Source organism: Bos mutus, chromosome 1 (genome assembly GCF_027580195.1).
Source record: "Bos mutus isolate GX-2022 chromosome 1, NWIPB_WYAK_1.1, whole genome shotgun sequence".
Lineage (NCBI taxonomy): Eukaryota > Metazoa > Chordata > Mammalia > Artiodactyla > Bovidae > Bos > Bos mutus.
This window is the reverse complement of record NC_091617.1, coordinates 117,687,730-117,701,463: the sequence shown is the minus strand read 5'-3', so window position 1 is coordinate 117,701,463 and position 13,734 is coordinate 117,687,730.

Genomic DNA, 13,734 nt, shown 5'->3' with positions numbered 1-13,734 from the left:
TTTGGGTGTAATCTTCAACGCAGCAGTTAATAATAAATACAGGTGTTTTCCAATAATACCCCCACTTAAGCCTCTAACAGCCCTGAGGGATTATTACTGTCATGTTTCACTGACCCTAAGGTGATTCAATCTTAGATTCTAAGGTTGATTTCATGATGCCACATTTATTCAATGAACCATTAAGAAAGGAAGGAGGGACTTCCAGTGGTTAAGACTTAGGCTTCTAATGCAGGAGGTGTGGGTTCAGCCTCTGGTTGGAGAGCTAAGATCCTACACTCCTCGAAGCCAAAAAACCAAAACATAATACAGAAGCAGTATTGTAACAAAATCAATAAAGACTTTAAAAATGGTCCACATCAAAAAAAATTTTTTCTTTAGAAAAAAAAAAGAAGGAAAGGAAAGAATAGCTGTTATATTATGATTTACCTTCACTTGTAAGATAGGCTCCAAGCTCAGGTATGTTATAGTATAATCAAATGTGCATCTTAGAACTGATAAAACATGTTGTCTGCTTTTTTAAGGCAGGAGTTTCTCTGAATATATTGGAGAAATGAAAGCTTTCTTATTCATTCCCATTATTCAGCTTTCTGTGTAGTGGCTACCCGTTGAGAGGTTTTATTTTCACTAGAGAGATCAGTATGATTGCTAGGGCCAAGCTGAACTCAGCATAGATTTTGTTCTTAATTATAGATCTACATGGGAAAATTCTAAAAGACATAAATTCTCACAATTCTCATGTTAGTCAAGGGAATTTTTTTCTGATTTTTTAAAAAGTATTTATTTATTTGAGCTTCCTGGTGGCTCAGACAATTAAGTATCTGCCTACAATGCAGGACATGTGGGTTCGATCCCTGGGTCCAGAAGATCCCCTGTAGAAGGGAATGGCACCACACTTCAGTATTCTTGCCTGGAGAATCCCATGGACAGAGGAGCATGGTGGGCTAGTCCATAGGGTCACAAACAGTCCGATACAACTGAGCAACTGACATACGCTTACACATAGTGCCTAATGATCTTTTTTTTTAATGATAGAATGTCGGAGATGTAAGAGACGCAGGTTCGATTCCTCGGTCAGGAAGATGCCCTGGAGAAGGGATTGACTACCCACTCCAGTATTCTTTCCTGGAGAATTCCATGGACAGAGGAGCCTGGTGGGCTTGTCCATGGGATCACAAGGAGTCAGACACGACTGAGTGACTAACACCCTCACTTTCTCATTTATTTATTTGGCTATGCTGAATCTTAGTTGAGGCATATGGGGTCTTTAGTTATAGCATGGGAACCCTTAGTTACATCATGTATCTAGTTCCCTGACCAGGGACTGAACCCACGCCCTCTGCATTGGGAGTATGGAGTCTTAGCCACTGGAACACCAGGGCAGTCCCTCTTTTCTGGATTCTTATTCAGCACTGTCCTGTACATTTCCCCTTTGTGATGAGAAAATGTACTGCACATACGGCTCTTCCACACCAGCCCAAGGCGGCTTCTAAGCTCCTTATAAAAGCTGACATGAGGGTCCAAGCCAGCATTCTCACACATATTAGGCATCATCACTCCCACTGGACGTATGAGGGTAGAGGCATTAAGAAACTTGCTTAAGGTAACAAAACTAGAAGGTGACAAAGCTTGGGGTTCTACCAAGCTGTTCTTGCTGTTATCCCTCCCACATCACTGAGCCTTCTCCAAAGAACAGTGGTGTGGCCCCTCTCCTGGCCTTAAACAATATTCGCAGCAAAGCAAAAAAACTGCCAGTTCCTGGGAAAGTTTTCAGTGGCCTCTGAATCTTTTACATGAATCTTTTACATGCTGCCTTTCATCTTGGGAACACAGGAGTGTTTCATAAACATTATCTCATTAGTCTTTACAGTACCACAGCTTTTCAAACAAATGAGTTAATGTTTGCAGAAAAGTCCTTGAGATCTGAAGACCATAGGCACAGTATGAAGGTACAACATTGTTCTAAAGCCCGAATGGCTGTCACGGAGTCACAGCCTTAGCGAGTTCTTCTATGAAAGTGTCAGACTTTCCAAGTTATGGAGATGGAGGCAGAATTGATCTCCAAACCAGAGATGGCTTTGTTGGCTCTGCTTGGAGAGGGAGTAAATCTTTCCCACAGAGCTGCCAAAGGGGATTCCATTGGCTATTCTGATCCATTGTTGGTGACTGCCTGATGAGCTGAGTAGAGAAGGATGCTAAGGCCATGTCTGGGCTCACTGGCACTGATTGGTGATGTCTCCCTTGGGGACAGGACTGGAGAGTTTAAAGCATATGTTCAGGAAGTTGCCCTTCTTGCTGCAGATCAACCTTGGCTGCATATTGGAATCAGTCGAAGAGCTTTTTAAAAAACAGTAGTGCCCAGGACTCATCCTAGACCAACTGAATCAGAATTTCAGGGAGTGAGTATATCTACATATTTTTTAAGTGCTGGTGAGTCTAATTGGCATCCAGATCTGAGATTCACTGCTGTGAAATTATCACTTCCTAGGGCAGTCGTCTGGTCCCACCACTTCATGGGAAATAGATGGGGAAATGGTAGAAACAGTGTCAGACTTTATTTTTGGGGGGCTCCAAAATCACTGCAGATGGTGACTGCAGCCATGAAATTAAAAGATGCTTACTCCTTGGAAGCAAAGTTATGACCAACCTAGATAGCATATTCAAAAGCAGAGACATTACTTTGCCAGCAAAGGTCTGTCTAGTCAAGGCTATGGTTTTTCCAGTGGTCATGTATGGATGTGAGAGTTGGACTGTGAAGAAAGCTGAGCACCGAAGAATTGATGCTTTTGAACTGTGGTGTTGGAAAAGACTCTTGAGAGTCCCTTGGACTGCAAGGAGATCCAACCAGTCCATTCTAAAGGAGATCAGTCCTGGGTGTTCATTGGAAGGACTGATGCTAAAGCTGAAACTCCAATACTTTGGCCACCTCATGCGAAGAGTTGACTTATTGGAAAAGACTCTGATGCTGGGAGAGATTGGGGCAGGAGGAGAAGGGGACGACAGAGGATGAGATGGCTGGATGGCATCACCGACTCGATGGACAAGACTTTGGGTGAACTCTGGGAGTTGGTGATGGACAGGGAAGCCTGGTGTGCTGTGATTCATGGGGTCACAAAGAGTCGGACACGACTGAGCAACTGAACTGAACTGAGGGCAGTAAATCTCAGTCTTGACCATACATTGGGATTACATGGGTTGTATGAAAAATTGTATATAAATTTGTATGAAAACTTTATTGATGTCTAGATTGCAACCTTGTATGTCCTGATTTAATTGATCTGGGGTGTGGCCTAGACATTGGAAATCTCAAAAGCTACAGCAATTTTTTTCTACAGACTTAATTTTTTAGAGTAGTTTTAGATTCAATTTAGAAAAACCGAACAGAAAGTATGGAGGGTTCCCATATACCCTGTGCCCCCATGCAGATACAACCTCCTCCATTATTAACTTCCTCCACCAGATTGTACTTTTGTTACAATTGATGAATCTACAATGACACATCATAATCATTCAAAGTCCATTGGCTACATTAGGGTTCACTGTTGGTGTTATACATGCTATACCTGAGACCCATTCTTCCATCTGGGCCATCTCCACAAACCATCAAACTCCGATGTCCTCACCTGCATAGGGAGCCCTGAGGATGTGGACATGAATATTCCTCTCATTATACAGCATGAGACTCATCATTGCCTCTAGGGTGACGCTTCCCTGAGCGAACGAAACACACAGCAGTTCACAGGTTACCTGACTCATGACTCCCTGATCCTCTGGCCATGGACGCTGAAGACTGAATCACCAAGATTGCCTTTGCAGAAACTGGTTACTAATATGTCATTTCATTTCTGTCTCTTTCCAACCTCCAGTTTTGCCTGTCACACACCTTTGGAATGTCCTTCTCCCCTACCTGCCTCCTCACCCCGTACCAATGCCCAGATAGAAGTTGTTTTTCAACCTTTGCAGGGCTTTGTAGATTACATATACCGCTGCCCATATGCACATATTGGATTGGGCAAAAATTCATCTGGATTTTTCTGTAACATCATATGGAAAAATCCAAATGAACTTTTTGGCCAACCCAATACAAGAATACCTTGTGATAAACACATATGGACTCAGAAATGGAATTTGCGGGAGAACTGACTTGACCCTAAACTATGGAGGGATGAAATGTCTAACAACTGGATTATTATATCTCTGAATTTCTCTTGCCTTTCCCACTCAGAGAGGTCTTCCCCTTGGAGACCAAGATAGCTACAATAGAAAATTTTGGGAGAAAATTTTTCTCTAAAATTGGGAGTCAGGATTCCTTCCAAACCTATGGAGCTGTATTGCTTAAAGGGCACATAATATTTTCCTATAGAATTGGAGCAAGATCTGCAAAGGTGGTACCCTGCACGCCTATTCAAGAGTAAAAGATAGAATACGTATCAGAGTTCCTGTCCATTGAACAGGCAGCAGCTAATTTTATGAAATTTTCTTTTCATTCTAAACTCCTCGTTGTCACTGAGTGTGTTAGTTACTCAGTCGTGTGCAACTCTTTGCGACCGCATGAACTGTAGCCTGCCAGACTTTTCTGTCCATGGAATTCGCCAGGCAAGAATAATGGAATGGGTAGCCATTCCCTTCTCCAGGGGATCTTCCTGACCAGGGACTGAGCCCAGGGCTCCTGCATTGTAGGCATATTCTTTACCTTCTGAGTCAGCAAGGAAGGACTCCTCTAATCTGCCCTCTAATGATCTAATCATCATTTAATGATTTTCTCATGTTTCCAGCTCTGTGCTTTTCTTTTCATCTGTCATTCACTTCTTTCCAAAGCTGCAACTGTAGGGTTTGATAGTTAGATAATTTGGGAAGTTTTGAGTTAAACCGGTTTTTCAATAAGACTTCTCAGTGCTTAGGAAATGCATGTGATGGATCTTCAGGAAGCTGTGTATTGTGTGCACTCTTTCCCAAACTTTTTCTTTTGTCTTTTTTCCTCCCAGACTTTTCAAGGACATGGCATAGGACATCAGTTTGGTTTAGAAGATGCTGATAAAGTCTCCGTCAGAGACTGCTGTCCCTTCTTCTGTTCTGAGTTGAATTGTGTCCCCTTTCAAAAAAGATATGTTGAAGTCATACTCCCCAGCACCTCAAAGTGTGACCTTATATGGAAATACAGTCTTAGTAGAGGTAATCTAGTTGAAACTAGATGGTTAGAGTGAGCCCTAAGGCAACACAACTGGGTGTCCATGTAAATCTGGACACAGAGATAGACATACGCAAAAGAAAGACAATGTGAAGAGACACAGGGAGAAGATGATTGTCTACAATCCAAGAAATCCCTGAGGCTATCAGAGGCTAAGAGAAGCCTGAAACAGCATCTTCAGAGGGACTGAGGTCTTGCTGACACCTTGATATCAGACTTCTGGCCTCCAGACTGTGAGACAATAAATTCCTGTTGCACTAAGCTATCCAGCTGTGGTAGCTTGTTACAGCTAGGAAACTAGGAAGCTTTTGTTTAGTTTCTAAGCCATGTCCAACTCTTTTGCGACCCCACGGACTGTAGCCCTCCAGGCTCCTCTGTCCGTAGGATTTCTCAGGCAAGAATACTGGAGCGGGTTGCCATTTCCTTCTCTAGGGGATCTTCCCAACCCAGGGCTTGAACCTGCCTCTCTTTCTCAGCAGGCAGATTCTTTACTACTGAGCCACCGGGGGACCAATACATCCTCTAATATCCATCCTTATAGCTAGACGGCAGGTAAATTGGGTTCATTTTTTTTCTCTCTCTACTTCTTTTCGTAACTTTTTGAGAAATTTTATAATAAGCTTAAAAATAACAACACTCATTGTGCTCCACTCCCATTGTAATGGGACTTCCCAGGTGGCTCATATGATAAAGAATCCACCTGCAAAGCGGGAAACATGGGTTCAATCCTTGGGTCAGGAAGTTTCCCTGGAGACAGCGATGGCAACCCACTCCAGTATTCTTGCCTGGAGAATTCCATGGATAGGGGAGCCTTGTGGGCTACAGTCCATAGGGTAGAAGTATCAACTTTTAGCTAGACAAATGGGCAGCTAGGCTAGAGATTAACAAACTTTCTGTAAAGGGCTAGATAAGGACATATCTTGGGCCTTGTGGGACATGTGTTCACTGTCAGAACTACTAAATTCTACCATTGTGGCAGGAAAGCACCATAGACAATAAGTAAACAAAGAGGCATGGCTGTGTCCCCATGACTCTATTTACAGAAACAGATAGCAGACCAGATTTGGCCCATGAGCCATGGCTTGCTGACCTCTGATCATCAAGCAATTAGTGCATGCTGTGAACTGTTTTAGGAGCTGGGGATACAATAGTGAGCAACATAGTCACAGACTCTGTCTCCTAGAGCTTGGAAAAATCTCCAAGCTGTGTCTTCAGTACCTTGTGCAATACAGGACTCACAATGTACAATCCAGAAATATTGAACCAGTAAGTGATTGACAGTCCCCTGGCAGGAAGATATGAACCAAGCTGTGGGATTGCTGGGCCAAGGGGAATCTGTGGGTCCCCTGAGATGTCAACTAAAGCCCAACAAAAGGATCTCCATTGACAGTTTGATTCCTTAACAAGACAAAAATAAACTTACATCAACAAGTTCTTATATTCACCAAAAAACATGTACAAGAATGATTTTAGCAACATATTTCCTGAAAACCACACAAATATCCATGAATAGAATTATGGGTAAATGAACTGTAGTATATTCAAACAATGGAGTACTGTACAACAAAGGAAATGAACAAACTACTGCTACATGAGATGACACAGATGAATCTCAAAAATATCACAAACTCAAACCATCTATCCCCCACCCTGAACTTGGATACTGAGGACTGAAATTATAAACCACGTCATGGTTTATTATTCCATAGTCTTTGTTAGCATGGGCTTCCCTAGTGGCTCAGGTGGTAAAGAATCTGCCTCCAATGCGGGAGACCTGGGTTCAATCCCTGAGTTGGGAAGATCCCCTGGAAGAGGGCATGGCAACCCTCACCATTATTCTTGCCTGGAGAATTCCCATGGAGAGATGAGCCTAGCTGGCTATAGTCCAAGGGGTCACAAAGTCAGACATGACTGAGCGACTAAGCACATACACACAGTCTTTGTTAGCATAGCTTTACTTTCCCAGGATACTCTTAAAAAAAAAAAAATTATTTGTATTTATTTGCTCTCACTAGGTCTTAGTTGCAGCATTCAGGGCCTTTAGTTGTGGCATGCGGGATCTAGACCCCTGACCAGGGATCAAACCCCAGGCCCCCTGCATTGGGAATACAGAGTCTTGGCCACTGGAGCACAATGGAGGTCCCTATTCCACAATACTCTTGCCTAGACAAATAACTTTATTCATTATAGGAACTTCCTGAAAGACCCATTATCTCTTCAACAGTGAATGACAACAATTTCCATCTCAAAGAGTCTTTGAACCTCTCACCTCAAAATCCTTGCCTTGCTCTTCTCATCAATCCTAAAAAGATATCATAATTCTTATTAATCCTAGTCAAGCCTTCCCATCAAAAGACTCACCTTAAACCAGAATTAAAATCTCAAATTCATCTTTTTCCTCCCCGCTCCAACCAAAGCTCTTTCAAGGTGATGTTCTCCCTGATGGCAGTGAGTAACACACACAGCTTTGTCTTACGAACAGATTGTTCTGGTAATATCTGGGGAGTCAGCAATCAACAACATAATGTTTAGTGACGAAAACCAGACCCACAGAAAAACATGCTTTATGAATCAATTTATACTGAGTTCAAGAACAGGCGAAACTAATCTATGCTGATGGAAATCAGAACTGTAGTTACTCCAGGAGTGCTTATTTCCTGGGAGAGGACATGAGTTTTCTGGGTGCTGGAAATGTCCTGTATCTTGATGTAGTTGGTGGTTACACGTGTGTAAATAAACACATGTAAAACTTTGTTGAGCTGTACATTTTTGCATGTATGTTACTGCATGCAACAAAAAGATCCAAAAAATGTTTAAGGTCCAAAATATAATAAATGTTAAGGATTATGGGGAGAGCTGCCTGTGGGTTTAAAACTATTGTTTTAGGGGATTTCCCAGGTGATCCAGTGGTTAAGACTTTGCTTTCCATTGCAGGAGGTGCATGTTCAACCCCTGGTCAGGGAGCTAGGATCCCATATGCCTTGGGGCCAAGATCCAAAATATGAAACAGAAGCAATATTGTAACAAATCCAATAAAGACTTTAAAAATGGTCGACATCAAAAAAAAATTTTTTTAATATGATAGTTTTATTCCGAGTTTTTTAAGGAATCTCCACACTGTTCTCAGCAAGTAAAGAATGAGCCTGCTAATTCAGGAGACACAGTAGATGCTGGTTTGATCCCTGGGTTGGGAGAATCCCCAGGAGGAGGAAATGGCAACTCACTCCAGTATTCTTGCTGGGAAAATCCCATGGACAGAGGAGCCTGACTGGCTACAATCCAAAGGATTGCAAAGTGTTGGACATGACTGAGCAACTAAGCACTATACTGTTCTCCGTAGTGGCGTGTCAATTTACATTTCCACCAACAGTGCAAGAGGGTACCCTTTTCTCCACACCATCTCTAGCATTTATTGCTTGTAGATTTTTTGATAATGGCCATTCTGTATGACAGAAACCAACACAATATTGGAAAGCATTTATCCTCCAATTAAAAGTATATAAAATTTTAAAATAAATAAATAAAAATTAAAAAAATAAAGCTATTGCTTTTAAAGGTTTGCCCTAAATGACATGGAGTCAGATACTGAGAGAGATCTGAGCCTGGTGACCTCAGTTTTACTCTCAAACCCTTCTAGCATTGTCTCCAGCTGAGACAGGAGAGGTCACTACAATTGACCCTAAACCCTGCACACGAATCAGTGATATTTGTACACATGTTACAAAGGGGATTGTGGTGAAAATTAGCAAGTGGAACACTTGACACAGAGTCTTCCACTTCCAGGATGCAACTTGTGGATACTGACATCTTGAAACAGCCCCTCTTGGGGACTTAATAGTGTTGTTCCTATAAAAACCTAATATGTGACATATTGTATAAGGGGACTTACCACCTCCCCCTCTATTTTAAATATTTGGCTACCTCAGTCAAGATTACATCCAGAATCTTGTATATAAAATTGGGGAAAGGGGTAAGGCAGAAGGTTTCTGCTCTCATTATTTATGAGATTCACCCATGGCTTCTCATTTGCAGTAGTCTGTTCCTTCTAATTGGCTGTGAAGGAGCTGTCTATCCAAGACAACTATCTTATAATTTTAAAAAATATTTTGATAAGATAGTCAGATATCAGGGATTATTTTGTCATCCTATGTCTCTGTTGACTGCAGCCATGAAATTAAAAGACGCTTACTCCTTGGAAGGAAAGTTATGACCAACCTAGATAGCGTATTCAAAAGCAGAGACATTACTTTGCCAGCAAAGGTTCGTCTAGTCAAGGCTATGGTTTTTCCAGTGGTTATGTATGGATGTGAGAGTTGTACTGTGAAGAAGGCTGAGCACCAAAGAATTGATGCTTTTGAACTGTGGTGTTGGAGAAGACTCTTGAGAGTCCCTTGGACTGCAAGGAGATCCAACCAGTCCATTCTGAAGGAGATCAGCCCTGGGATTTCTTTGGAAGGAATGATGCTAAAGCTGAAACTCCAGTACTTTGGCCACCTCGTGCGAAGAGTTGACTCATTGGAAAAGACTCTGATGCTGGGAGGGATTGGGAGCAGGAGGAGAAGGGGACGACAGTGGATGAGATGGCTGGATGGCATCACTGACTCAATGGATGTGAATCTGAGTGAACTCCAGGAGTTGGTGATGGACAGGGAGGCCTGGCATGCTGCGATTCATGGGGTTGCAAAGAGTCGGACACGACTGAGTGACTGATCTGATCTGATGTCTCTGTTTTATGCAAGTGAGTCCATAAGCTTCACCAGACTGCCAGAAAACGTATGTATGTATGTGGCAAGTGTGTGTGTATGTGAGAGAGAGAGAGAGAGGAACAGTGTCAGAGATTGGTTAATCAATTCCCAGAGTTCACATGAAACCCAGCTCCAGAAAGGCCTAGTAGACTTCTGTAACTGCAATAATCAAAATAAGTATCTAAATTAACAGACACATACACACAAAAATATTTCATGTGAAAAGAGAAGGAAGAACAATGTGTTTTAGCCTTGGGTAGATGACTTAATTCCTCTACTTGTTAAGACATGTTGGATCATTTTCACAAACCAGGCTAGGCCAAGTCCTGTAAACCTAGGCTGTTGTTAATCCTCCTCTCATCTCAGAGAAGTGAAGTGAGAAAAACTCAGGTTGTGCTACAAAATGTCCTGCTCAAAGTAGAGCTTTTCATTACTTTCATTTTTAAAATGAACAAGAAAAGGTATATATTTGTCATTTATTAGAAAAATCTCATTTAGTAGCTAGACTAAGTAGATACCATGTGCTTACATTTCCCAAACACAGAGTGGGAATCACGGCTTCCCTGTAATATTTTTAGCCTGTGGTTATTGCTTGTCTCACCTGGCCCATCCCTCTACTTAATTGCAGGCACAATTATTCTCCAGTATTTACCATGGAGTGACTCTGTTCGCCCACAAGAACAATGGTTTTCTCATACACTTGGGGACTGTCCTTTAAAGACTGTGGACTGCTCCCCAAATTTTAGGACTGAATCTTTCTTTTCTCTTTTTTGTTTTCTTTTCAAAAGTAATATGTGTTTATGGAAGACATTTCAGTAAGTACAGATAAGTAAAATGAATTAAAACCAAAGTCACCAAGAATCTGATCCAAAATACTTTTTAATATGTATACATATATGCTATAAATATAAATATGCATAATATTTTACTATGCTGACTATGTTTTATCAAACCAGTTCCTTGTTGTCAGACACTAAGGCTCTTGTCAGTTTTCTAGGTATAAACAATACTCCCAAAATTATTCCTGGAAACTGAACATCTTTGATGAGCCTCTTGAATTTCTAAAAGCAAAAATATTGGGTTAAAAAGGATGGGCAGACTTTCTAGATTGTCATCTTTCTGAAAAATTGCACTAAGTCCCATACCCATTCCCACTAGCATTAAGTGTCAGAGAAAACATAATCGAAGAGCTCTCACACACCTACAAAAACCAAATTGTAGTGAAGGTACGTCCCATCAATTTCCTTAGATTTCAGTTCGAGAGGTTTCCTTGATGCAAGTGTTTCCTGTAAATTTGGTAACAACAGTGAAATGATTCTCAGAGGAAACTATCTAACCTTGAAGCCATATATGCTATTCAGGTGACTCAGTTTCTACAGAAATGTTTGTTTTCATGTTGCCAGGGATAATAAGCTGTTTCAGTACAGTTCCTGGGGGAATTCCCAGCCAAACTGAGGGGTTTAGTATATGACAGATGCAGAATACGAGCTATGAATAGAAATAAACTAGGGTCGAAGGCAATTTGTGTAAGCTAGTTCCTCTGGACAATTTCTGTTAAAGGATCTACAAACTAGGAGAAACTTTGAGCCACTCAAATTTGGGCTCTGAGGGGGATGACTAAAGGGTCACTTTTGTTGTTCAGCTGCCAAGTAGTATCTGACTCTTCGAGACCCCATGGATGGCAGCATGCCAGGATTCCCTGTCCCTTACCATCTCCCAGAGTTTGCCCCAAGTTCATCTGTTGAACTGTAATGCCATCCAACCATCTCATCCTCTGTTGCCCTCTTCTCTACCTTCAGTCTTTCCCAGCATCAGAGTCTTTTCCAATGAGTTTCTTTTTCCAATGAGACCCTTTTCCAAAGGGTCACAGAAGCCTGCCAAAGCCCCCTTTGGTGGGGGAAGAGTCTGAGTTCCAGAGACAAGACTCCAGCATCTGGGCAGGGGCAGCAGAGAAAGAGGAGGGGGCCAAGGAAACTAGTGGGTTTTCATGTTAGACTGACCTGGATTTAAGCATAGTTTCTTCACTTGCAAAATGTGACTTGGGGCAGACTAGTCAACCTCTCTGACCTTCGACTCTATAAACGGGAGACATGCACCACCTCTCTGTTAAGAGATTTCAGTGAAACAATACGTGTAGAAACTAAGTAGAGTAATGAACACGTTGAAGGAACTCAGTTGAGTTGCTATTATTACTGTCATGATTAATAATTATTATTGCCATTTCCTTTGAGGATAGATTTAGGGGGAAAAGTGCTTAATCAGTGGATCATTATGCCTCTTTTTTGGATCCTCTGTTCTTTTTCTAAAGTATTTGTTTATCTTTTTCAATTGGAGTATAATTGCTTTATAAATCTATTTGACACAAGTAGTGTATATATGCGGAGAAGGCAATGGCACCCCACTCCAGTACTCTTGCCTGGAAAATCCCATGGACGGAGGAGCCTGGAAGGCTGCAGTCCATGGGGTCGCTAGAGTCAGACACGACTGAGGGAATTCACTTTCACTTTTCACTTTCCTGCATTGGAGAAGGAAATGGAAACCCACTCCAGTGTTCTTGTCTGGAGAATCCCAAGGACGGGGGAGCCTGATGGGCTGCCGTCTATGGGGTCGCACAGAGTTGGACACGACTGAAGCGACTTAGCAGCAGCAGCAGTGTATATATGTCAATGCTACTTTCTCAATTTGTCCTATTCTCTCCTCCCCACTCTGTGTCCACACGTTCATTCTCTACGTCTGTATCTCTATTCCTGTCCTGCAAATAGGATCATCTTACCATTTTTTAAGATTCCATATACATATGTTAATATATGATATTTGTTTTTCTCTTTATATTGCAGTTCTTATGCATGTGCATGCTAAGCTGCTTCAATCGTGTCCAACTCTTTGCGACTGTATGCGCTGTAACCTGTCAGTTTCCCCTGTCCAAGGGATTCTCCAGGCAAGAATATTGTTGTGGGTTGCCATACTCTCTTCCAGGGGAATCTTCCGAACCCAGTGATCGAACCTGTGTCTCTTATGTCTCCTGCATTGGCAGGTGGGTTCTTTACTGCTAGCGCCACCTGCTTAACCTAGTGTCTAAGGACTCCTAAGAGGCCCATGGATTGCTATCTATGGTGAGGGAAGTTGTTAAACTTGGATGGAAAAAAATTTTATCATTGTTTGTATTAACCTCTAATGAAAATTTAGTATTAATATATCCTTTATTGTGACTGCATGGAGGAAGTCACAGCAGAATCAGGATACTGATTGTGTTTTGAACAACAATACAAAATTACACATTTTTGTATCACATCGAAATTGTTGGATATATCTCAAAACATCATTTCAATTGGAATTGTATTTCAAAAGTATGGTAGTTCTGGGACTTCCCTGGTGGTCCAGTGGCTAAGACTCTGTGCTCCCAATGCAGGTGACCCAGGTTAGCTCCCTGGTCAGGGAACTAGATCCCACGTGCTTCAACTAAGGGTTTATGTGTCACAACTAAAGATCCTACACACCAGTGCTAAAGATCCTACATGCCGAAATGAAGACCCCATGCAGCCAAATAAATAAATAAAAAGAAGTACAGTAGTTCTTCAGATCAGATCAGTCGCTCAATCGTGTCCGACTCTTTGCGACCCCATGAATCGCAGCACGCCAGGCCTCCCTGTCCATCACCAACTCCCAGAGTTCACTCAGACTCACATCCATCGAGTCAGTGATGCCATCCAGCCATCTCATCCTCTGTCGTCCCCTTCTCTCCCTGCCCCCAATCCCTCCCAGCATCAGAGTCTTTTCCAATGAGTCAACTCTTCGCATGAGGTG